The 26,977-nt window shown below is 41.5% G+C and overlaps 1 long non-coding RNA gene across 2 annotated transcripts; it reads left to right on the top strand.

Annotated features, from left to right (window-relative positions):
• Positions 1 to 2,945: 2,945 nt before the first annotated feature.
• LOC134158580 (uncharacterized) lies at positions 2,946 to 26,496 on the top strand. 2 transcript variants are annotated; one of them, XR_009962822.1, is made up of 4 exons: positions 2,946 to 3,539; positions 4,517 to 4,609; positions 21,735 to 21,906; positions 25,835 to 26,496. It is a non-coding gene; the product is annotated as an uncharacterized LOC134158580 (long non-coding RNA). The 2 variants fall into 2 exon arrangements; XR_009962823.1 differs by lacking the exon at positions 25,835 to 26,496 and having other exon boundaries at positions 21,735 to 22,935.
• The last annotated feature ends 481 nt before the right edge of the window (positions 26,497 to 26,977 follow it).

The raw sequence follows: 26,977 nt of genomic DNA, 5'->3' as shown, positions 1-26,977 counted from the left end.
TAAATATGCTGGAGCTGCTAAAAAAATTCTATATTGTCTACTACCATAGCTCAAGAAATGCATTTGATTAACATTATACATTTAAGAATGTTTAAGAATGCTGAGAGTCCAAGCCAAAAACTGCATTTCAAGGTACGGATGAAAAAAGCTCTGAGTGTTCATCATCTTATTAATTAGGGAAAGTGAATGCAAATGGTCTCCCTGTGCATTATGAGATCTAAGGCACCTGTGACACCAGTAAGAGGGTTTGGAGTGAAGTTTGGTGTGAGGCATATTCAAGCAGTACGTGGGAAGAATCTGAGTAAGATCCATTCAGGGTCTGTACAGCTTGTCTTGAGATTCCAAATCATAAAGGTGGCAGTTTGGGCTTGTTTTTCCTTTGACTGTGCCAAGGAAAATGCATGTCTCATCATCAAACTACAGAACAGAGCCTTTGTAAAGACTGAAAATGGTGAGTAAATGACAATGTCTTCATTTCACTGCAGTGAAAACAGTGGGTGCCCTTGCACTTTTTCCCCAGTGAAAATTAGATGCACAGTTGCTAGAACTGCAAGGCAGCATTTCCCAGTGTCAGATAGGAGCTCTGCAGGGGGGAACCTTGTAGGAATGGATCACGAAGGAGCTCTGCCGGGCCAGGAATGAGTGGGAGTGAGGAACCACATCTTACTGAGCATTTGTGGGACTGAATGGTGTGTAAACAGAGCACAGTATAAATCTGTCAAACTAACTAGGCTTCCTGTTTCAGAACAGGAGAGAAACAACTGCGTTCAGGATCTCCTACCAGCAGCGGCTGTTGGAGAAATATCTCTTTCTGGAACTCTTAGCCTATCAGCAGAAAACAGCTAACCCCAAGCCTGCCATTCAAATAAAGCTGTCTCCTTGGTATGACAGGCTCTGTTTTCCATGTTTTTCAAGCCTGTTAGTGCATGAAGTAGCACAAACATTATGAGACATTTCACTATGACTTCTAATGGGAATAGAAACTGCCAGTTGCCACCAATTCAGGGTTTTTTCCTTGTTCGCTTTCCCTGAACAAAGCTCTCTAATCTATTTGCCAGGTGCTGCAGCAATGATAACATCAAAGTCCTTAACAGAAATTTGATTATCAATGAAAATGCAAGCTTCCTATTATGTAGGCGAAGTTGTACATACATACACAAAGCATCAAAGAGTTGTTCTGTCACCTAAGGTTGATCACTTGTAAAATATGGCTTCCCAGCTGCTGATGTTTTCCAAACCAGATCCAGACCATGAACTTTCAGATCCCTCCTGAATGGCATAAACAATTTTTTTCCCCATGTTTTTAGAGTGCTTTACTAATGCAGCTTTCTCCTAGACAACCCAACACCAGCCTAGGCTGAGGCTCCTTCTTCCAACAGATGTCAGGTTGATGTATCATTATATAAGATATGAGGGTACCTGAAATAGCTGTTAAAATGTACTGTGCTGAATTGTTGACTCTGCAAATGAAACGTTTCTTCTCCAGTATAACCTCCACTGTTTGTGCTGGTTGCACAGAACAAAAGCTCCATATTTTATGAAGCAATACAACTTGCCACCATACTAAAATAGTCCTTTTGCCTGCTGAACCTGTCAGTTCTGTATGATACAGGGGGATGTTTTGAATGGGGGGTTAGAGTAACTCATTATTTGTTGAGAGTGAGGAGTGGATCTGGTACCTTGGATGTGATTTTGTGTGTGTTTATCCTTAATTCATAATGAATTTTGACTGCTAAATTTTTAGGAAGGGATCAGTGTTTTTCCTTTAAACGCCTCTGAATGTCATCTGACTGATTTGTTTGGCCAGCCTAACTGCAGTGCTCTCTGCCACTTCCAGAATATTGTAGTTATAAATGCTCACACACCTCTGTAACTTCATACATAATTTACACAGCATGGCAGAGAACGCTATGGCTGGATGATGGGTTCAGTGCTTTGCTCTACAAATCTAAGAAAGAAACTGTACATGAATGTGGGTACCTCTCTTCAGAAAGAGGAGAAAGGACATTTTAGAAAGCACAGCTTCTGCATCAAAAGAAATGTAACATTTACAGTTTTCCCTCCTTGAAATTCATTACCTTTTACAGTCAAGTGAAGAAATTTAGTCTTTTCAGCAACAGGACATTGGGATGAAAACAATAATAATCCAGGTATGTGTTCCCTGCGAAGGAAGGCTTATGGACTTATCATATGGTGAAGTCCATAACTAATCAGTGGAAAGGCTGAAAGTACTGCAGATTGAAACCTCAGGGAACATCTTAGCATAGCCGCATACAGGATTTCTATGCATATAGAGGAGATACTGGATAGCACGAGCTAAGGCAGTTACTACTCCTCACAGAAAAAAAAATGTCCAGTTACGCAGCTTCAAACACCATAACCTTTTCTAAGGAATTATCTGAAAAGCCCCCATGCTTAGCTTAGGGAGTGAGTCTGCAAACAAGCTGATCTCATTTATTTACTACTGATAAGCTTTTTCCTTATACATGAAGTGGCTGAGGAAAATAAGAGAAACTATGTGGCTTACTTTGGGCATAAATTAAGTGTGATTTCCACAGCGTGCATCTATTAAAAGTAAATAGCAACACAGTAGCAGCTATGAAGAATGCTAATCCTCTTCTAGGGACTGTGGCACACTTGGATTCCTGCATGTAGGTCATAGAAAGTTTTGGTTTGGAAGGGATCTTAAAGATCATCTAGTCCCAAGGCACCCTGGTGGTTTTTGAAGAGCTTCTGCTTAGCTCCTCAGTCTGTTTTGGCCTCAACACATGCTCTGAGATTCTCTGTCATAGCTGTGCTTCTTTCTGTCCATCTCCCTTGCTGCCAGCTATAAAAAAACTGTTTTTGTCCTGTTCTATAGCTGCAAGTATAATGGCAGTTTTAGCAACTGAAGCCATGTAATGGTTGCAGGGTTTTCAATAAGTGCAGTTTTGCCTTGTAGTGATGTAAAAGTGGAGGGAAGCTAGACATAGCTTCATGTCCTGGGTCTTTGCCATTCATCTTCCATCAGTGCTAAAGGAAGCTGCACAGCTAAGGCTGCAGGCACAATGCCCACACTTTGGCTTTCATTCTATGAAATGAAATCTGACATTCTTCCTAACCAAGATACTGGTTTTTTTTTTTTAAATCAAGCAGACTGTGTTGCTTTTGAACACCTGGTTATGACTGGGCATTTTTCTCAAGAGATGCATTTTCAGTGGGAAATTCCATTTGATCTTCACAGTCTACTGTTTTGCTAGAACTGATTCTCTTCTCTCTCAAATGAGTCCAGTACAGAAGAAAACTATATTGAAGTCAGCAGAGTGTAGGCAATAAAAGAATCGGTCCTTAAAATCTGCAAAGGCCACAGAGGTTCTTGATTTTTCCATTGCTTCAGGAATAGAAATTTTGCTTTTTCCTTTTCAGCCATGAAAATCCTGTTATTGCAGAACAAGCTTTCCTTTTTTTCTCACCTTCCAAAACAAAAATGCATCCCATAATTAACAGGATTAGACGCTAAAGTCCTAACAGCCAGCTACCATTACAAGAAGGCAATCAAGGTAAGCCCAGCTCAAGACCTTAGCCAGACACCAGCCTTCTGATAAAGGGGGGGGGGGAGAAGAAGAAGTAACAATAGCTTGCTGTAAAGTGACATCCTAATTGCCTAATACTACTGCAAACATAATAATTATAGCATTTTTCTCTTCACCTCAGAAATGAAGCAGCACGCATGTGGTCTGGGCTAGTGAATACCAGACAGGTTTGTTCTGATTGTGCATATCAGCACAGACTCCAGTGAGCCTCTAAACTTGGCAAACTGATGTCATTCACAGTTGTCTGACAACCAGGCACCAAAGTCAGCAGTGTGAAGGATATCTGCTTTAATACTGGCCTTCAAGTATTGAAGGAATCTTTCTGGCAGCTTTGCATTTTCAGGGAGGCAAGCACATTCCCCTCTTTCCTGAACTCTCTACTTAGGCTGCAGTGTATTCAATATTGTTTTCGCCCAACCTGCTTTGAAATGAAAGAGGTTTTAAATCACAAAATGCACAAAGAAAAGCCCTAGCAAGCCTCTCCAACAGCACAGCAGTGATTTAATGATGCACACTCATAGGTATATTACGTCCCTGGTTCCCAGGGTCTCCCTTCATTTTCAGTTTCCTTTCACACCATGCTGAGGGAAGCAGGGTGGCCTAGATGTTTGGATGCTGCTGTTTGGATGATGCAACTAGCATTGCCACACATCATACCCTTCTCTAGGGACCAATTTGTTTGGCTCCAGCTTCAGAGCACTGCTTCATTTAGACAGGCAAGGGCATTAATTAGAAGCATGAGTCACCTGAAGCCACCTGGATCTGAAGCAAAGGTAGCTAACAGCAAGGCCACTGCAAGGTTACTCAGCTGCTGGCAAGCTGCAGCTGAGTTACACACCAATACCACCACCACAAAAAAAAAAAAAAGAAAAGAGAAACACCTAAATACCTACCCTGGAAAAGGTGTGCTTATGCCCTGCCTTTTGTTATAACCTTCCCAATAGACAAGCTGGAAATGCTTATAGAAAAGGTGAGTCTTCAAACAGAATTCCTGGAAAAAAAAAGAGAGGTGAAGCAGTGGAAGAGTAGCATCAATGGTGAACAAAAATAATGCAGATTCTCTGTGTCCACTTTTCATCATATGCTTACAATTCACAAGCATCTATAAAGATTCCCAAGCGCCTTTTTGGAGCCCATGTTTTGTTCCTTGTGGATAAAGGTAACTGCTGTACCCAAAGGTCTGTAAGTCTGTAGAAATATTATGCCAGGAATAATGTGTGCTGGTGTTGATTCCTGGTCTTTTGTTTCAAACATGAGCTCCTTCTTTCTGTATTGCCAGGAATGCTGTTCTTTGCTGTTCTTGATTAGGACGTATCCAAAGGTGTTGTGTGAAGTCCTGCATCTTGTTTCAGACCGAATCACTTTGATTATAACCTTCATAGACTCTTTCTCATTATTATTGTGTGTCTGTAGACTGCAGGTCGAACACTCCTTAGGGTACTAGGCACACATAAAAAGAGAAATATCCCTAAGGAAATGGACAGACTGAGCCTTATTTCTGCTTTCAAAACTAACACAATTTGCAAACAAGTTGATGTTTCTTCCATGAACCTGTAAAGTACATTGGTCTCAGATACATGCAGCTGCTATGTATTCATGCTCCTTTGAAGATCAGTAGACCATGGAACAAATTACAGAGGTTTATCAGCCTCACTTGAAGCTAGGTATTTGCCTTTCTCCATATTTAAAGCTCAGTTTTTGTGTATGAGCTACAGTAGTTCAGCCTGGCTGAAAATACCTTAAAATCTCCCTGAAGCAGCCCTCTAATTTAGTCCGTTCTGCAGGCACAGTCTGTAAGTGGAGCATTTCTGGAGGTCTCCAACAAACTGGAACAAAATAAAGAATAGAAAGCGGGCATTTCCCAGCTCAGCTCATTCCTAACAAAATATCCAGCCAAGTACAGCATGTACCTCCCTCAGCAAAGCAAGCTTCTCCCCTTTCCTTTCTCACGATGAAAGGCCCCACGCACTAAAACAAAACCAAACGTTGCCTTGTTTGAGCACTAGCAGGCAGCAGGGAATGACCCATCTGCCTGATTTGACTGCATCTTTGCAATGGGAAGCACAGGGGAAGATTTGGGAAGATAGGACCGCATGTGGGTATCCAGGCTTCTCTCTCTAGTCAAGCGATTTCTTGCTCTACACACACTGGCAGCTATGAAGTTGGTGGGACTCTGCCCCAGTCAGCAGTGAGCTGACAGCTTGGGCTTGAACGAGGGTCCAGTGAGAACTGGGCATTGGGAAGTCCAGGGTATGAACAGTTTGTTTTTTTCCTTAAAAAAAGTGGGTTCCTACTTGAAGTGCTGCTTTAGAGATGGATGCTAAGTGAAGAGTTCAAACCCAACCTAGGAATGCCAGAGAAATCTGCAGGACAGGATAGACTAGGGAAGCTTTGCCTGCACTTGCTTGTTCCTCTGTTACAGCTGTATACAGCACAAAGTCCTGTTAAGACACAAGACAGGAGACTATGAAGCTGATTGGAGTTTCAGGAAAAGGAGCCCTTTAAAAGATTCCAAAGTATAGGAAAGGTGATTGCTGGGCAGCAAACCTTTACTTGCAGCTACAGGCTGATAATGTCCTTTCCTAACACCCTCCTAAGTTTGCATCTTTCTCAGAGCCCGAGAGCCCTGATAAAAAGACTGCTGATGCAGCAGGGCCAGATCAGGAGAGAGTCTGAACAGCTACTGACAGGGTGACAGGGTAACAGACTGCACAGTATGATGCCCCTCAGCACTCTCACCCCTCTGAGATAGAAAGCAAATTCGCACAATATTTAGTGATTCTTACTCTATTTGTGTCAGGGAGGTGACTGGCAACAGTTGGACTATTAGGGTTTACAGCAACTTAGCGTTTTCAGATTGGACCTATTACTGACAAGGAAAAGCTGATTCAGTTCAATGGAAGAACAGAAAGGGAATGAAAGCTGGAAAGCTGTAGCCACTGAATTGGGCTGTGCTCAGAGCCATATAGCACAGCGTGTGCATAGCAAGTTCCGTCTGTCTGTTGATACATACACACTGTGTGCGCACAGGCCCCTCTGTGCACATATGTTTTGATCTTAGCTTTGTACTATCAGCTCCAGGAGTTGGTCCAACAAGCTCTGGCTGTGTTTCCATTCAAATACTGTACAAGATACATACTAGTATGAAGTTTGTGTTTACAACAGGAAGATGAAAAGCGAGGGGTAGTTTTCATCTTTTTCTGCCTGTCAGTAACATAATTAATTCAGGTTTTAGCCCTAAATAATCCCCCTAATCTGTCAGATCACAGATTATGAAACATGAAAGTGATGAGCCTGGAGCTACCCAGAAGCAAATCAATGCTTAGGATGAAAGACTCTAGATTTAAAGACAGGGAAAGCTCAGTCACGTGGGGGTTAGGCGTTGTCAGAAAGGTCCTGACTACAACAACTGGAAGCAAGGGGCAAGTGGTCAGTTCTTGCAATGCTATGTGGTGGTCTGGGGCTTCTTTTTCCCCACGACAGATGGAAGGACTTGTGCAGTTTCTTAGCAGCAGAGTCATAAGGCCACAAATGGTAAAAAACTAGGGAAGGTCTGAAGCAAGCCCCTCCCTTGGCAGGAAGGAGTTTGGCAGCACTAGTGTGAGCAAAACTGCTCAGTTAGTCCACCCAGGACATTACTTGGTGCTTATTTGCAATTACTGTCATGTTAGTAATACAGAAAGCATCCAACAAAGTATTTTCAGAACCAGAGGTTTAACAAGACATTGAAACAGAAGAAATGTGTGCAGCCACAGAGGTATGGGAATAATTTGAAGGCATGGGCTCTCTTGCAGGGCTCAAAGCTGCCATCCACAGCCCCACCTACAGCCTCCTCCCTGAGACATGTTCCAGCTCACTCTGCTTGAAGGAAAAGTTTCCTGAAGAAAACATCTTGTTTCTCTTTTAGCAAAAGGAACTAGAAAAGGAGCTCTTATTAGCACAGTCAGAAACAGATCAGGTGCTTCAACACCACAGCCTCTGCTGGCACGTGGGGAGCGCCTTCAGAGGATCTGGCCACATACAGCCAGTGCCGTTCCTTAAGTTTGTTTGTGGTTCTTGCTGTTTGTTCAGGGTTCCAAGTTATCCTCTAGCAGGAAAGACTTCCCACTGGTTTCTGGCTCATTTGCTATCCCACATTCATATCTCTGTGTTTAGCACTCTGAGCTGTATGTGATTATCAGCTTGGTTTTTGATTAACAAGTTGGCTGAAGCTAAGTGGCTGCCAGAAAGACTGGTGTTAGTGTCCTAGGGATAAAGATGGTGTTAGGTTGGAATTCCTGTTCACTCTTACCTCATTCATAGACTTTCAGGAATCTATATGAATGTGTTTTGGTTACTGTATAAAAGAAAAAATCCCAAAGGATCAATTACGGTTTCCTTCCTTTAGAAAGAAGCAATTCAAACTTTCTGATTATTCTTCTGTCTTACAGTACCTTGGGGGATGTTGCACCAAAACAATGTTGCTTTGCTTTCAAAATATATTTAAAGGTTTTGTAGGCACCTGAGGCCCATATCCAACGTGTCTTGGTTTTGTTCTAGCTTTGGATTATCTGTCAAAATTTCTGCATCTCAGTGATGGAAAATATTATTCCTCTCCCATGCACAGTGAAGTGGGTTACCATGGGTGTGTTGTGCTGCTGGGATTTGTCTGAGTGTAGGATCTTGTCTCTGCCTGCAAGTGACTCTTCTCTGGTGTTTGAAATTGCTTTAGAGCAATCCTGCTGCAGATACCACCTTCCAATCCAGTTCTGGTTTCCCACTCTCACAACTTTCATTTGCAGACTGAAGTAAGCTTGTCTTCCTTTAAGCTGAAAGAATTGCACAAGTGCAGACTTCACCCTTATCACCTCGTATATTCCTTCTTCTTTTTCTTTTTTTTTTTTTCTCTTTTCTTTTTTAATAACTTCTCAGAGAAAACAGAGACAGAAACTGGGACAGTAGGAGACTTAAGTCCCATGTTTACCTACTAGTTGCTTGCTTTTCTAGCTGTTCTAAAACCTGCTGTCTGGCACCTCTGCTGCAGCTTGCTCCTCACTGGACTTGGATTTAATCAGGACATGTTGCTATCACTGGAAGTTATTAGCCATTTCACCTTCCTGAAAGCAAGAGCTTCCTTGACAAGAACCTAGTAATGCCACATTTCAAATGCCTTTCAAACAGTCTTTAGCCCAGATAAGACTTGAAGGGTGAAGAGGCAACAAAAAGCAACTAATCCACTTAACTGCCAGTGGAAACTTCACCAGCGAAAAAAGCAAGTTATTTTCTGGAATGACTTCTCTGCAGTCAGATACTGGGGATTTCCAACAGCTGCACAGTCCTCTCTGCCTGTGTTTTCTAGTAATGAATACTAACGATCCTTCACTTCTATTTTAATTGCCTGCCTATCAAGCTTTGTTAATCTTCCCCATTTTCCTTAATCTTTCATCAAGTGTCAATTTTTTTTCTCTGTTTCTTCTGTGTTGACAAGGCATTTAAGCATTTTACTAAGCAGGAAAAAAAAAAGGAAGGAAGGAAGAAAGAATTCCTCCCTTTTACATTTGGAATGCTCATTTTCCAGATTAGAAAATAAGTGGCTGTGGTATCTAATTAAAACTAATAGGTTAGTTAGAGAATATTCAGATCCCCATCCTTCCAAACCAGGAAGACTGTAGAAGTTAGATTGTGTTCATAATCTAAACAATACTTGCAGCAAAGACAGGGTTTCTTCTAGAGGAAAGCTAATAGTGTTTTAGGAGAAATTCAGCAAGTGTTTGATCTGTATTTTGCTGAAGGAGAAAGGTTTTGACCAGCAGAAAGCCATAATCATTGCTGTAGTAAATCTTGCCTACTTCTCTCAATAGTTTCTTGAAGCCATTTTTTTTTACCCAATAATCAGTCTTTAAGAGTTAATTCCTCATGAATGTCCCTTAACCACTCAAGGTTCAGCAGTGAGTCTGCTCTGGTTGGTGAAAATGCATGTTACCTCGAAAGCATAAGAGAAGTTGAAACATGGATTGGTTCACTGCAGCAAAATTCAAGATAAATTCAGGTGATGGAGGTATCTGTCAGGACAGAAACAGCCTCCAGCAGAAGTCAAATAGATTTGATTAACACCAAGAGGTTATAGGAGGCCCTCTGTTGGGCCTGGAATGAAGGGGTATCATAGGAGAAGGTCACTTCAATTTGTTTAAACTCAATAATGTTTAAGCACAGAAAAAAGCCCATTAAGTTGAGCATACCTGGCTGTTTCCATATGATGATTGCCACCTCTCTCCCGTCCGTGAACAGAGAACTCCAAAGTCCACCTAGATAAGGTCTGTAAGTAGGATTATTCTGTACCCAGCCTGTGTGTCTATGTGCATTTGTCATTAGCTTCAAGTCTCTTTTCTTTTGCCCTTGAGCATTTTTTCCCATGAGCATTTTCATCAGTGAGATTTTCCCTACTGCCCTCCTTAAGATATGCCTCACTGTTTACCAGAACATATTCAGACACTGAAGATATGCTTTATGTTTCAAAGTTGTTTCTGATGTCTGCTGATTTGAGATCTGCATCAGCAAATGAGACCAGGAAGGGACAGAGCGAGAGAGGAAAACAAACAGGCCTAGGGAATAAAAATAACTTTCCGGGCAACATCTAATAATGAAGATTGTCCAGTTATAGAAATCTGATTGTAAAATCAGTTAAGATCCCACTGTTCTTTTTCTGTAACATTTGGATCATGTCAGCTTCCCACCACTAAGAAATTGGATTCTTCTCTCATACTGGGGTAAATCAGGCATGACTGCGTAAAAAATGATGGTGCTTCTGGTGTGACAGGTTAATTGAGCCCTAAACACAGCACTCCATAGCACTGCGCAGAGTATCCATCACTGATCATTCAGGCCATGCCATCAGTGCATTTTTTAATAAAAAAATGTAACATAATTTGAAGCAATAGTAAATTTTTGTTTGAGGGAAAGAGTGCGAGGAGGGTGTCAAATGAGAACCTCTGAAGCCAGCCCAGCTACGTCCTCTGCTCCAAAGAAAAGTACAAGAATCCTCATTTTAGAAGGATGCGAGATAACAGATGCTGCATGTCAGGTCTGTTCTTGGTTGCTAGAAGTTAAACAGTGTTTTTAAATGGGACACTAAATACCCCTCCTTAAATGTGGGTTTGTCTCTGAGAAGCGCAGATTCTGCTCCCTTGACAAATTTTGCCATATTCTGAACTTCCTGCGAGGAGTTCCACAGTTTATGTCCTTATTGTATGAAAACAATACTTCCACCTACAACTTAGACTTAAGAATTTCTTTGCTGTGTTCTTCCAAAAACAAAGTAACAAAGATTCCTGGGACTCTTAGGCTGAGGCACTGAACTGCCAGCCAAGCAACCTTGATTTTGAGCCATACAGAAACTGAGGGTTACTTTGGAGACAGACATTCAATAGCAATAACTATGCAGATACTGGCAAGAATTTAAGTTACAAATCCTGACTGCAACTGACCCACTCTTCGCCTTTATAAACACTTGCCAAAAAGTCCCTGCAGGGAAAAGAACAAGCAAGGGAGGGAGCTGAGGAACACCCACCTGCCAGTAAGAACTGGCAGAACAGACTAGCTCTCCCTTCTCCCATCCCCTGCTTCTCTCTGCATTTGAACTTGCTACAGCAACCATTGTGACTAATGAATTGCATTTCAGTTGTAACTGAACAACCTGCCTTATTCAGCATCAAATCATATGCTGCCTCAGTGTTTACATTGCACTTATAGTTATGTTGCATCAACAGTCAATCTCAGCTCCTGCTGTGTGTTCACATGGATGTGCTCCCGTCTATGTACAAATGCTTCGTTTCCCACTTTTTGTGAGGCACTGGAAGTTAACCCAAGAAGAAAGAGGCTCACAGAGGAAGTGGGTCAGCAGGCTCTGCCTTGGCAGCAGCTGGGAGAGGAGTGAACACGCACAATGAGGAGTTGTGGGTGACTGCTATTAAGGACTCTCCATGGAGGAATGTGTTGAATACTGCTAGCAAGACTGCTGGGGAAGTTTGCACAGTCCCTCCCCGTCCTGGCAGCAGAAGCAAAGAAGCAGCCATGCGAAGGAGGAATTCGGTGCAAAAGTGAGAAGCAGGAGGTTTTGAATTCCCTCAGCTGCATATTTAGGATGAAGTGGGTTTTTGTTGTTGTTGTTTGGGTTTGTCTGGGGGGTTTTTTGTTTGGTTTGGTTTAGTGGGTTTTTTTGGTTGTTTTTTTTTTTTTTCCTTTTTTTGTTCGGTTTTGTTTCTTGTTTTGTTTTTTTTTTTCCAGACAAATCTGAAGGAGTGTTTGTGGCCAAATCCCTGCTCTGCAGAGTCTGAGCACATGTATCTGCTGTGCATTGATACAGCCTGGACTGAGCACAGGGGTTGATGCTGACAAGCTGCTGGCTTCAACTCACGAGCTCTCACTTGTGAGAGTGAAGTGTATGAAAAAAAAACACCCCATCACCTCAGGATCCCACTGGGATAGAAGTCCTGTGGGGAGCAGTGCCTTGTTTATGCACAGTTAGTCCGCCCTGAAAGGCCCCACAGGTAACAGGGATGTATTCTTAAGAACTCCCACTGCTTGTTGCCAACACTGGGAGCCTTTCTGTAGACAGGCAGCTGCTGCTGTCTTGATTAAACCTGCTTTGACCAGAGTTTAAAGCAACAGCAATTACAAGCTCTTAATCCATTGCAACGTGGGAGTGGAAGACTGTTTGCAAACAAAAATAGTTCTTCAAACTGGGCCACAAAGTGAGAATCATGGGAAGACCAAAGAAACAAAGTAGCTGATAAGGATATGGATGGGTCTGAGAGACTAATACAGGAGGGAAAAGAGCCTTCATCTTGGATTGCAAAGAATCAGAGGCAGCAGTAACAGCTGGCTTGCATTTTCAGCTGGCGTAGGTCAGCAGAGTCTCAGCCAGTCCAGCAAGTGAACCATAATCATCTAGCAGTGAAAGCCTGTATTTACAGCAAGTTGATAAGCAGATGAGATCTGTGATGCCCCCCAGGAAAACACAGAATATTTACATGAAAGATTTGGTTATAGAATTTACTCTTCATATCTGTTTCCTACCCAATTTTTGGTAGTTAAGTTTACCTGGTGCTCTTGTGCCTTTTTATCATGTAAGCATTAATACAAAAATATCTCATGTAAAACGTTAACAGAATCCTTGCGTTGTCCGAGGAATAATGTGTGATGGCAACTAGGAGCTTTTATGAGGCTAAGAAGGCAGAAAAAATTATTTTCTCTACAGTTTGTAAAATTAGTTCTTAGGACTGGAAAATGCAGACACAAGTTAATCTGCCAAACTTCAAACACTCACAGTACTTCACCAGGGACCCAGTTCTGAGCTGTCAGCACAAGAGACACTAAAAAGAAACGGGAGAGACGAGGTAGAGTTTGCCTTGCTTTGGAGGCTGTTCTGAACTTGTTGTGAGGTCTTAATGGTACAGGAATGCAAACAGAGGACACAGTAAGTCTGAAAAGTATGTGCCCACAGTGAAAGTAAGGCACATAAAAAAGAGAAATCCTGTCTTGGCTCTTTCTGCTCATTCTTCATCCAACACCTGGACCATAGGGAAACAATATCTTCGGCACTACAGATGTCCTTTCTTGCCATAAAACTTTTTTAATCCCTCTCCACACAAGGAGTTAGCAGTTCTTCATGTACACCTAGGGAGAAAAACCCAACAATCTGCACAGGAAACAGAAAGCCAAGTCCATTCGTCAGGAAATAACAAGAAAGAAGAAAACCCAAAACCCAGGCAAGCTTTGCTTCTTTCATAGTTTCATCATCCATGAGTTCTTACTTCCTGACCACCAAGCAAAGGGAAACAGGAGAAAAAGGGAAACAGGAGGAAAAAAAACAAAGGCATTGTGTCAAGTATCTCCTTCACAAAACCAAGTCAATGTAACATTCAACAAGAAAAGTGGTTTAGTTTCTGGGAGAGGTAAGAAATTCAGAGAAATTAATGAAGATTATGTATTTTAGATATTTAGAAAACATCCAGAATGTGTTTGCACTGATCTTAAAACTCTCTACCACGGACTTTCCCAACCTTCCCAGGGTTTGGGGGGGAAGAGGATTTGGCTGTATGTTTACCTTTGCTTCCTGTAAAACAAAAAAAGGTGTTTCATTTTATCTTGTTGATACATTGCATTTTAATAGAGGAATGAACTCAAATAAAAATACATGTAAAGGCAGCTCATATAAAAACTGTATTGATTAGTCTCTGTTGCACGCATGTTGAGAAATGAGAAAAAGTCAATAGCCTTAAATCAGAAGGCCCTGTCAGATACCTCCATCTCATCATCTGAAAAGAATGGCACACGTTATGCTGGCCATGCACATGCTTCCTTATAAAAGCCACGACACAAATGCAATTCAAGATAGGGATCAAATAGTAACGGTTAGTACAATTTTAGTACTAGTTATCATATCGCCTAGGTTTTACTGTTTCAAAGGTGAATTCTACTTCTGCTGAATAGGAAAATATAAAACAACGGTAAATTTAAATCATGTCACCAAGACAATCCAAAAGCCTTGTGCTTTTAGCGTAAGGGGTACCTTAAATGTCAAACTCTCTTACAAAGCCCAGAGTTTAAAACAGTGAAGATTAGACCTAAAAGGTAAAAAGTCACCTTCCTGTTTTAGAGTTATTCTCACAACAGCTGAATGTCAACAGAGGTCTTGGAACAATGCGATACTCACTCTGCTAACCTGCTCCACTTCAGTTCCTAATGTTCTGCATCAGATAGTTCCACAATTAAATCCTTATCAGCCCCACTGGGGCCTGTGTCATAGCCACTTAAGGAAAAAGGAAGGTTACTTTGAGCTCTTCTTTAAAAACTAAATTAAATTAGAAAGTAATCGCAAATTATCATTTATTATCTGCATAACAGATACGGTGTGCGTGTTCTGAGTGCTTTCAAATCTCCCTTGCACTGAAAGATGAGTTTGCAGTCCAGTATATCTCTGGAAGTCTCTGTGAGGAAGAATACGTTAGAAATTTCCATCTTTATTGCTAGTCCTTTGTTTTTTCTACCTGAATGAATTGTCTAAGCTTTGCATTTATCATATGGTTGTAGAGGCAATTAAAATACAGCTAGAAAGAGATGAGTAGTCATCCTATAAAACACAGTTAAGCAGAAGACACAATGTATGCCTCTGCTACTTCAGGCAGGAGATTAGAGAAGATGGGGTGCTCTGTACCGTATCTACTCACATAGGCAGAGACAGGGCTGTTGTCCTGGGGCCTGGCACCCCATGAGTGAGTGCTCTTTAACCCAAAAAAGACCATGGCATGGGATATCACTGCCAGCCAGGAGATGAATGACTGGGTGTAGAGAAAGGATTTGAACAACAGTTAGTGTAAGTGCTACACACAGCATCTAAGCATATGCTCCCTTATATATAACTTAGTATTAAAAGGCTCATTCTTATATATCACAATCCAAATATGAAAGTTACAGATTAAGGTGAGATTATCCAATATAAGAAAACACACACACACCCCTCCAAACGCAAAAGCTACAAAGCTTATTTTTAGCTCGGAATGAAAAAACAGAGAAGTAACTCCCACCCTCATATTTATTTTTGGCACGAAACCTCCTACCCAAAGCCTCTTCTCAATGGGATTTTAAATGGTTTGGATTACAAATATATGTCAGGAAGCGGCTTCTGCAGTCATCAAGTCTTGCTACAGCGGGGAATGATGTCCTGTGATCCCCACTCATGAATTTCTGAACTCCAGAGTAGAGCACGCCATGAAATAACTAAAGAAACATCAATGAACTATTGTCAGCAAGTCCATTTGACTTCATTTGTATTATGGAGATAAAGTACAGTAAGGTACACGTTTCTGCCTGCCTGATAGCCTGCACACAGCGTCTAGACTAAGAGAGATATGGAGCTTTGCATCATTTGTACAACTGTGTTTGCTTCATAAGGCCATGCTAGAGGATGGATGAAGGAGAATTTATAATTGCACAAGCCATATAGAGACACTGGCACTTCACTCTCTAAGTGCCTCTTCATTACAGTTGAAGTGCCATGTATTTATCATAGCCATAATTCCCAGATACAAACAGGGAAAGGACTTACTGTGTCCATGCAGAGGAGTTTGATCCACTCTATCACTTTCCTTGCATAAAAGTGTTATCAACTCTAAAGGGACATTCTGGTAAAGACCAAAATCAAATTGCTTAGTGATAGGATAATTTCTACCTGGCTTTGGTAATGTGAATCTTGCCCCATCCAGTCTTGTGAGAGATTGGATTAGAGTCCTCCAGAGGTTTCTTTAAACCACTAGAAGTTTCTTCTAGTGGTTTAAAGCCACTCTAGTGGCTCTTTAGTTTCTTTGCTGAAACTGATAATGAATAAGGAACTAAGTGTCATACACTAGGCATTGCTGGTAGCCAGGTACACTGAGAACTACCTACCATGCATTTGAAACACTTGTACCTATCTCAGTTTGCAAAAGACAGCTGTACTATTCACTATATAACTATTAACCAGACACAGGAAGATAAAGTTTTATTAAATCACCATCTCCCTGTGCAGATGAAAAAAGCCCAAGCCCAAAAGGTGTGGGGAGTCATTCATCAAATATTTGAAATGTTTCAGGTGTGGAGAATTAAATGGGCCATCAACACAAGGCTGAGCACTCCCACCTCTCTGTCTTTTTCTCCTTTCTCCACTGATTTTTCTCCTTCTTTCACAGGTATTTCTTATGAAGGTTAACACTAGGAAGCATCTTCCAGTTCAGTAATGTCCAGTTTATTATTTATAGCTTTGAGGATATTGGCCAACAAGTTATTGTCTGAAAGGGGACAAGTGGAACACATATTCCTCTAGGTCCTGTATAGCTCTGCTAGTTACTTGTGTGTTTATTTGCCTGTATACAAAGAGTTGCATTCCTCTGATTCTTTAAAGCAATAGTAATTTCTAACCATCTAGTTTGCCAACAGCATTACTCTCACCATCAATAAAACTCCCAGATACCTTTCAACCTCCCCCACTGCTGCTACAGCTGTTGCAGATCCTGAAATGGCATTTCAGCTTTGACTCAGGCAGGATTTCAAATGCACCAGCAGATTTTGGCAAGCAGAGTAATCCTTGCAATACCTACAGTAAAGAACTCACTGTGTGAGACTGCAAAGAACAGTTAAACCCACAGCTTGACAGAAGAGACCCTCCAAGCCAGGATGAGAGTGGAGGTGAGACTGTTTTCTAAACTTCTCATCACATGTATGTAAACAACAGCATTCCCTTTGGAGCTGTATCTTCCCAACAGTAACCTGGGCTTCTTACTCAAGCCCTGCTGTTTTTCCTGTTCCAAGCCAGCAAACACTTTTCATTCCCTCCAATCCTACTTGTTAGTGTTTGATTTTGTGTTCAGCCCATTCCTATTGCAGTGGCTGCATCATTTCAGAAGGCACCTGCCTGTTTCTGATCCCTGTCAGTTGCAAATGCTCCGCAGTAGCAGAAACACTCCTGTACAAGCTGTCACTTCCCTGATAACAGCTGCAGACAGGTAGCAGCTTCAAAAGGACCCTGCTGCACTTCACGTATGTTTCCCAGCATACCATGAAAGCACCTTAGATCTGGCAGAAAAGATGAACAGTCATGTCATAGCTTTGCATTTGTGTCAAAACACTTTGCCGGTGCTCTCAAACACTTTTTTTAAGGCCTCACATAAGGACATCAACATGTTTCATTTTCCATACTGTTCTAAGAATTTCTGCTGCTTCTCTACCAACTAGCCTCTGTCCCATAGCCTGAGGTGACCAATAACCCAGTAATAACATAAATCCACAGCTGGCAGAAAATGATACTGCCTCTGAGGGGAGGAATTCTTCCAAAGACTGGGTGGCCAGCAGGCCCACTCCCAGCTCTGCCCTGGCTTCTGCAATGACTCTTGGTAAAGCATTTAGTCCCTTTGTCTCCTTTTGCAACATGGCACAGCTCCTTCCTTCGCCTGCCTAATGTTCAGGACAAGGGCTCTAACCATGTAGGTGTTCCAGTGAAAGGCGTCTGACCTCTGCTATAGCTGCCAAGAGTAACTGTAATATGGGAAATAGTAATGAGTCTGCCTTTCTCCCCTGCCTGGGAACTAGGTAAGGGACATCATCCCACTTGACATTAAAAGAAAAAAAGCAGGCACAGAAAGGAGATGGGATTTGTTCCAGGTCACACAGCAGATCAGTGGCCAGGAACAGAAGCCAGCTCCCACTTCCCTTCTCAGACCCCTCTTCCTCCTGCTCTCTGCGGATCATTTCAGTGTGTACTTTAATCACTAGACCATGTTTGTTTTCATGGTTGTGCATTCCTCCCATAAAGCACGCCCACATGATATTGGATCCTCTTTGCGTTGGCAGGGCAGGTGGGTGGATAGCAAGGAGAAAATGATCAATTCCCTGAGTCCTTTCCCAGTTAGGAATCCTGCTTGACTCTGGCACTGAGTTTCTTAGGGGGGGTTTCTAGACTTTCTGACTCCCTGCCCCACTAACACTCCCTTGTCCTGGAGGAAAGCAAGCATGCAGAGCAGTTGAAACCTGAACTGGCAGACAGGAAATTCAGTGCACTGTCTGAAAATGACACAGTGATAAGGGGCTGAAATGCCCAGAGTCCTGAAGTGAGGGAGGAGAATAAAACCCTCTTCACAGCATTGGGATTTATCTGCATGTCACTGTAATTCAGCATGATGCGTTCTGGAAAGGCCCATGCATGCATTTGATAGCCCGCATTTGAACTTCAGTGAAAAAGGAGTTGACAGCCTCACTGCACCTCTTGCTGGGTTCCGAGCACAGCTTTCTATTTGAAAACACAGCACCTTGTGCAAACAGGCTTCCTTTGTGTCCAGCATGAGGGAGTGGAGGGGATTGTGTTTTATTTGACACAGAAGCTTGCAGGGCCAGAAGGCTCAAGAGAAGAGACTACCAGAAACAACTGGCTTCAGCCAAACAAAGGAAATGATATTTTAGAAGCAAGAGGCCTGAAGACAGCCACACTGCACCGGAGGGAAGCAGCAGAGGTAACAGAGCAGGGCAATAAACTTCAGTGAGTGACAGCAGCTCTGCTGCTTCCATTTGCAAGAAAGATGCATATGAAAGAGCAGCCCAAGGAGCAGACTGTGGTGTATCCCACAGGGAGGGGGCCTGGAAGGGAGAGGCAGGCAATGCTTGACTCTGATTTTTAAGTATTTCAAGTTTTGACCCTTAAACACTCAATTTTATGAGTCAATACCTTTTCAGTTTAACAATTAAATGTTTTTAGTCATAAATACTGTCTATGTTCCTGACAATCCTTTGAGGGGATAGCATGCAGACTGTGTTTACTTCACCTCTTCTAGATTTAGCTTGCAAATCAAAAGGTTGGTTTACACTGACAGCTACACTGTAAGCTATGCAGCTCTTGCAAGGCTGCCAGGGCAAATATGTCTTCCCACAAACAGGAAAGAAAACCAGGTCCAACCATCCTTCCACTACAGTTCACTGGTTAGAGACTGTGGGAAGGAGGAAGTCTGCTTGCAGGGAGTTATGGTTCAGCAAGAGAGCACTCTGCAAAAGCTGTGCCATGACCGCATCTGTAAGTGCAGCTCTGCCCATTGGAATTAGGAGTTTCATGATCCAAAGGACAATGTGAAGTGGCATTGTCTGTTAGCCAGAAACCAGATGTATGAAATCTAGTCCTCATATATGAAGATATATGAAATCTTGGGTCCTTACTTCATCTACACACAGGTTTATCTTCATGCTTGGAAAGTCTTACCTTCACCTTCATGCTGCATCAGTGTCAGATTCTTCTGCTGTACTCTGTGAAATGCAACAGGGTAGGGAGTCTGCAGGGAATGCCAGTAAGGTTAATAAAGATCAACATAATAAATTATAGATACACTAACTACAGAATCACTCTGGAGAGAAAGGATACAGTGGAAATGTTGATGTCTTCAGTGACGGGTGTCCTTACTACTTTGCTACTTCTTGGCAAACAGCCATCCAACACTAAGCAGCCCTCATGAGAAGATTCAACAGGCTTTGTTACCAATGGATAGCAATCTGAACAAAGAAAACCCAGATTTAGCTCAACTGAGTTGAACTTTATCTCTGAGACCCACGCCTCCTGTGACACATTGCCATAGCAACAGGAAGGCCTGTGCTAGAAAGGGTGCTGACTTCTTTCTATCCTTCATCTTTGGTGGTTTCAACCATCACTTTTTTACCACAGGCAAAACTTTCAGGGAAAATAAGATGGGGCAGGGACAGGGAAATAAAGATATCTGGAGAGGCAGAGCTTAAGGAAGATAACCTGGGCCTGTCCCCAGCAGTCCTGTGCACTCCCGTCCATCAGATGCCATTGGCATCTTAGCCTTGCTCACTGTAAGCTTTGGACTTTCTTCTAAAAGATTCCTCATGTAACTTGCAGTTCACTTGGGAAGGCCTGACTGAGAATGAAACTCTCGTTGTCACGCACAAGTGTGTTTATTGTGAAATGAAGTGTAGTAATTGGATCTAGCAGGCTTTGAAGCTCAGTGTCTCTCTCAGAAGTATAGATTCCCCAAGGACAAGTTCATGCAGGTGGGCACCTTATCCAATCAGATGCCATATTCATGTGTAACCAAATCAAAGCTAGTACAAGAGGGACATTTTACAGAGCTCACTTTTTTATTGTTTCACTGGCTGGTGTGTTTGAACAGAAATTTTCCCCAAATTGCCCTTCAACAGTACAGAGGCTACATGTTTTCCTGAGATGCACATTAAAGAAACTGCAATCATTGTGACAACACACCCTGTAAATTTGATACGTCTTTTGGATGCTAATGCTGGCAACCCATTGCAGTTAATTGCAAGTTTTACTTGCAGATGGCAAATGAAGTCTTACTATAAAAGAGATTTCTGATGTAGGCTACTATGTAAATATTTATGTTATTTCTATGGAGGAATGCCTTACAATCAGACAAACCACACAAAGGCAAATGAACTCATCAAAAGAAACCACAACTGAAAAGCAAACATTGAAAAAGAATAAAAAGCCTCCCTTCTGAGAGAACCTAGGGCCCAGGTAGCACTGCGGTGTTTTCCCTCAAGACAAGATTCATTTTCTAGTTTGCAGGTGCTTCTAGATTATTAATTGGATGGAACATCTGGCCCGGTCCACCTTAAATCTCAGGAATCTGCTTTTTTTCATGGAAGCAGGGTGTTTTGTCAGGCACAAATGACAAGAAAGGCTGTATTTACTGACACAGTTGTTACAAAGTAGCCAGGACAAAACCACCACTCACACTCAAACACAACAACTTCCAGCTGCTGTGATTCATAACACTCAAACCTGCTCTGAACCAAGTATTTTGTCTCCTGCTCACAGTTTACAGTCTTTATTCCTAGATGTTCAGTAGCAGCAGAAAGTCTGTGTTTTGTCAGTTATGGTTCATTTATTTCAGTTTTGGTTTTTAACACTATCACATATCACCGGCACCAAATCATTAGAAATATAATTACGTTTATTCATCTTCTAACTCCAAATATTAATAGATCTTTTTCATTACAAATATTAACAAGAACACAATGTGCCACAAATACAGTCACATTTGGCCATTGAACTGTTTCTAATAGTGCATTGTGAATCTAAGCATGATCCCACAAAAAAAAAGCACTGTCCAAAACCTACACCCTATGCACAAGGTATAGATATGGGCTGCCTGCCAACCATGGAACTTCCCAGGGGTTCTGCTTGATCACAGTAACAGAAGTTGTCAGCAATCAATATCCAGAGGGTCACTGGACTAAGCAACAGTGCTCGTGTCTTGTCAACCCTTTGGTATCTGGTTTGGCAAAACTCCATACTAGCAAAATGCAGCAAAAAGACAGAGCTGTTTATGGCTGGAGAGGTACTAGGAGAGATAAACACAGCTATAGCACCGAAAAGCAAGTTTAATAATTGGATTTAAGGTCCTCCATTACATTCTTTTCACCAAAAGCATTGATTTATTCACATACCAGGGAATCACCCACAACAGCCTCCATCCAGACATCTATTTTTGATGCATTAATTAAGCAGTCTTTAACTATTTTGTTTAACTAACCGTTTTGTTTCAGAAAGTTCTTTTGAGTTATATTATTTTCCTTTTTTTCTTCTTTTCTCTATGTAGCAACTAAGTTTCAGCTATTGTTTTTCCCCAGATTCCCAGCTTTTGGAAAGAGAGTTTTGAGTGAGTGTGACCATAACTGGGATACTGCCTTCTCATAGAAACCTGTGTACCTCAGACTGGATGTTCAGAACCAGTGGCCACAGTAGCTAGCAAAATAATTTGTGATCAAAATAGCTCAATCGGGACTGAAACAGAAATGTAACGTAAGCCCCTGGTTTCCTTCTTTCATATTAGTTCCTCTTGGGAGAAATACAGTAAGTAGCATAGTAGGATTAAGGCACCAATACAGGAAAACTGATACCTGAGCCCAAATATCTCTCTGTCTGCAGCAACTTGGATTTCAGTATGATGATGCAAATCATAACCACCCTTCGCTGCCAAGGGACTTTGGAAATAACAGATTTCCAGGGCAAAATATAAATGACCTTCATCTCTGCACAGCATATCAGACTACTCTCTTTTCCCCAGCTTAGGACCCTACCCTTATGCAATATTATCATACACATCCCAGAATCCATACACTGGTGGATGAGCCTATGCTTGTCTTAAGGTGAACTTGAGTTTGTCAGACCAGGCAGAGCTGTGGTACAATGGCTTAATTAATTCCTGGGAAAATGCAAGGAATGTCCTGAGGAACTCTGAAAACATGATTGACAGGTTTGTGTAGAAAAGCTTGGAGTGTAAAAGCAAAAGAGGATGGGAGAACTAACAGGAGCAGTAGGCAGAAGATGGTGCTGTGACTCTCCAAGAAGCCAAAAGCCAAGAACAACCAATCCTCTGAAGCACTCAGAAAAAACCACCCCAAAACCACAGAGCATGTTTGGCAAACACTGAAACAAAAATGTCACCATCTTGCCAAGTTGGCAGAGAGAGGCATGATGTGTGATCATTGTAATGAACCCTGGCTAACACTAGTGCGTCCCTAGCAGAGCCTGGTAAGGGAGGCTGGGCTGAAACGATCCAGGGTGCCTCCAGATCATCGCAAGGTATCTGTCAAAGTCATAAGAAACCTTCCTCTCACAGATGAGGGGCAGAGAGAGGGAAACCTTTCATTTTTTATTGTATTTTTTCACTGTATTTTGTTTCTCTGGAAAGTAAGACAACTAAGTCAGAGTACAGTCTAATGGAATTAGTCACAGTTGCTTCTGAAGTCCAGAAACTTGAGGTTCCTGAGCTCTCTAATGCTTTTTTTTCCTATCTGTAAGTATGTAAAATAAAATGGAAAACTCTAACTATGATGGTGATGAAGACCATGAAAATTGTTATACCTGAAGTGGCTTCTATGGCTGCCAGTCAAGCCTGAGAACCATCTGCATTAGAGTCTGTGTTAAATCCACAGCAAACCCACGTTCCATAAAAACCCTATGGCAACTGGCTCAGACAACACATTTCAGAAATGCAAGTATGAAATATGGGTCTTCTTCTTCCATGCGTCACCTACACAGATCATATAATGCTTGTACAAGTCATTGCAGAAGACTGACTTGGAGTTTCCCTTACGTTCATGTGACCTACAGGTAGCATCTTCCTGAGCAGAAAGGAAGCTGCTTTTTCCTCTAAGCAGCACAACCCAATGCTGTAAGCTTGGAATGCTGTGCTGCAAAGTGGAGCCAGCAGTTCCAACAGCACCAACTGCTACCGTTGCTATTCACAGTGCATCCTACTTTATTTTGCTTTATATAATAGACATAATGCAGGAAGCAGATGCCATGGCAAGATCACTTCAACAACTCTGTTTTTTACTGATCTGAATGTCACAAGTTTACTGTGAAAAATTTATACTAGTTAGCCACTGAAGCAGTGCGTGCTATTGACAACATCCTAGGTGTGCAGTGAGACAGTGAGACAAACAGGCAGCTCACACAGCAATCTCCTTCCTTCAGTAAACTGGTGGGAATAATATTTTAATTAATTTACCAAATAAATGATCTTTCTATGAGTACCACAGTCTGAATGCACTCCTGTCCACTGGCAGCAATGTGTTTTGAGTTGTGACCCTGTCCTGTAATCCTGCAGGTTATACAGTCAGATGAAGCTCCTATCAGAACAAGGGAATCTTCCTCAGGCAGGGTGAAGTATTTTGGTAGTGATGTGAACGGCACAATGCGCTGCCATATGTTGACCTGCTATCACACTGATGGAGCTAGAGGTGTCAGCCTATAGATTAAGTAGAAGCCCTGTGTTCTTACCTTACTAAATGACTGTAATAAATTAATAACATGAAAGATCCCATAATGTTATACATGACAAGTACAGTGTTCATATAATTCTCTTGGCAGAGGCCAAAGCCAGGTAATTATCCTCTGCCTCCCTTGACTTGCTCTGTGTGGACAGTGGCTCAAATACTACTTCTGCAGTGATGCTGTTAGGAACTGTTTACTGTTAGTACTCTCACAAGCTACCCCAAAGACAAACACGATGCCTTTAAGGTTTGTTCTCTTTCCTTGTTTATGAAAACATGTTTGATTTCAAAGGACATCTTTGCTTGAATATCACTATTCAAGGGAGAAATGTGGTGAAGCACTCATCTGTGATTGTTTATGTCAAGCACTGACCAAACAGCTGACAAGTGCTCTTTGTAATGCTACAGATGGGGAGAGCAGCGTAGAAAGCTACTCCTCTATTCATACATAAGGACCAATTTAAAACTGGGATATTACTCAAGTATCTATAAAGACATCCAGAAATACAAAACTATTTCTTTTCTGAAGTCAACTGAGAAAATCAGACTTGGTTTAGATGCACAAAAGATCATAAGCTATGAAAAAAAGAAAAGCTAGGGCAAATGCTGGTGGCTGCATTATTAAAAAATGTGGTAGTTGTACACTTAGCCTAAATTTCACATGAAACTGATTTCAAACTAAAGTTCCAAGAGAAGGTCCTGGGACAAATCCTTATCTTCTATGAGTTACTATTTATTGAAATTTTAATAAACGTTCATTTCACTAACTACAAGAGTATCTCACATGGCAGGAAAGTAAAGCTTATCTTGGAGGAAAAGTCTGCTTATCTTGTGCTGCTCATCCTCAGCAGATTTGCTAAAAACAGACTAAGAACTTCTGAATGATCAACTTTAATTTCACTTTGTGAGTCCGTTCATTGAAGCTAACGCCATTTGTGATTAGCACTATAGCATATAAGGTCATCTGTAAATAAAATTCTACAAGTATCATAAATACACAAGTAACAAGAGTTTGATCACATGCAGGGGACCCATTCGCTAGGCAGTAGGTATGGCCTCAGTCCTGTTTTCAGACTGAATAGCTGTGCACCAGAAACAGACCTCAGAAATGTCAAACCAAATCTTCTGCTATTATATTATTCTTCTATTTCTCCATTTGTTCTGTAATTTGTATGGAAAGCAAAATTTGGACGATTGCATTGTCATGCTAGCAATAAAACCACACAGTGTTCTTCAACTCCCTTGCACCAAGATGAATTATTTTGCAACTTTGTACATGCTGTTAAATCGTGAACTGGGGCAATGGGCAAAAAATGGATTTATTACATAATAGAAAGTACTTTAGATATATACCATCTCCCCACTGCTCCTCTGACAGGTGTCTCTATTTGACCTGTTCTTGACTTCTGCTTTAGATGTTGAGATTAACCCAGCTGAAATGTTACCCACCCTAAGTAGGCTGCATTAAGGGTGTTATGTTCCTCTATTTAAATGCCAGCTTTCAGCTCTATTCCTTTCTTAACACTGCTTGATAGCTATTCCCTGTACAGAGAAATCATATAAAACGTCACAACAAGTTTGGCCCATGTGTACTGCTTTGGCACTTAATCTTGGAAGAAAAAAGAAGACCAGCGTCTGCTAAACAAGTGTCTGTAAAGATGGTGCAAGAGCTGATAAGGGGAGAACAAGAAAATGAGGTAAGCCAAGTACTGTAAATAGTTTTAGAAGACCAGCAGGGTCCTGAGCTTTCACCCAGCACCTTCAAGTGTGAGTAAGGTAAAGTGAAACAAGGCAATGTCAAATTTCCTGCTGCTACTCTACAAAAGTCTTGGCAGAAAAGCTTCAGTAGTCACAGAACCCCAGTGTCCCCTGTGCCCCAGAGACCCTCTACAAGGTATTTTCTTGCAGGCCTTTGGGAAGCCTTCAACAATTTCTTTCATTTTACACAGGTTTCCAGTTAACTTTAAGGAGCAACTCAGAACAGCTATGTGAAGTAGGTTATGTACCTTAGGGAACACTGGCATTTTGTGTAAATGTGACCCCTTAGTATCTCTTACCACATTGCTGATTTAGTAACACTTCAAGAATGCACAGGTACATTTAAGGTCAAATACTGCTACAGAAATATCAACCTGACCATAGGCACATAGTCTTTTGACAGCCCTCAGGATCGGAAGACTCTTGCTGGTAGGATTATTTTAGAAACCAAGCTTGGTCAGATACACAAGATGGAAAACTGCAAAACTGGCAGTGTGATTTCCTTGCCCACTGCAACAGCTTCCATAAGCATTTTATCTTTTATAAAGTAAATGCTGGTATCAAACTTAAGCATGTTACAAATGGCTATATTTAATGGCCTGCTTATATGGGTATATCTGACTCTTAGTAATACTAGGAAAGAAATGCATTGTAGATATTGATTGCTGGTGTAATTATGAGTCATTTCCTCTGATACAGTGCTTGTGCCAATGAAGGTTAGAATGCCCAAGGCACTGTTTTAGGCTTAAAAAAAAAAAAAAAGGAAATAGAAAGGGAGTGTGCACTGTAGAAAGGCAATGACTTCTATTCAGAAAACATCTCTGTTAGGATAGCTTGGCTTTCAGAAGAAAAGATTTTACATCCCTTCTAATACAGTTTGACCTGGTACCATCAGGACAGTTAGTATGTTCTGTGCTTCTGTTCCCTTTGAGAAATGACATGTCATGTGAACCCTATTTTCTCATATGGAGTTTGACTTCTGTTCTAATTGTTCTATCATTGAAAATAAAAATTTTCACTCAGTGCAAAATGGAGAATGATGGAGAATTGTCGCACAGATACTCTTAGGGAAACCAGTTAGATTGTTTATGGTCCTGACTAGGATGCTGAAATCAGTCATACTTATAAGTAGTGGTCCAACACATACTTAGAAACAAAGAACTCCTTGATCTAGATTAGACTTTATGCCCGAACTTATGTACCCTAGGGACAAACTGACTGCCAAATGCAGCGTATGTCCCCAACTGTCCTCCATGACTAAGATCTTGAAGTCTTCAAAGAGGATTCTGACTGTTAGCAAGTCTTCTCTTTTTTTTTTTTCCTCTCATAATGAG

This window comes from Pezoporus occidentalis, unplaced genomic scaffold (assembly GCF_034315485.1).
Source record: "Pezoporus occidentalis ecotype Australia unplaced genomic scaffold, CSIRO_AGI_Poc_V1 ctg130, whole genome shotgun sequence".
NCBI lineage: Eukaryota > Metazoa > Chordata > Aves > Psittaciformes > Psittacidae > Pezoporus > Pezoporus occidentalis.
This window is presented reverse-complemented; position numbering and strand designations above follow the sequence as displayed.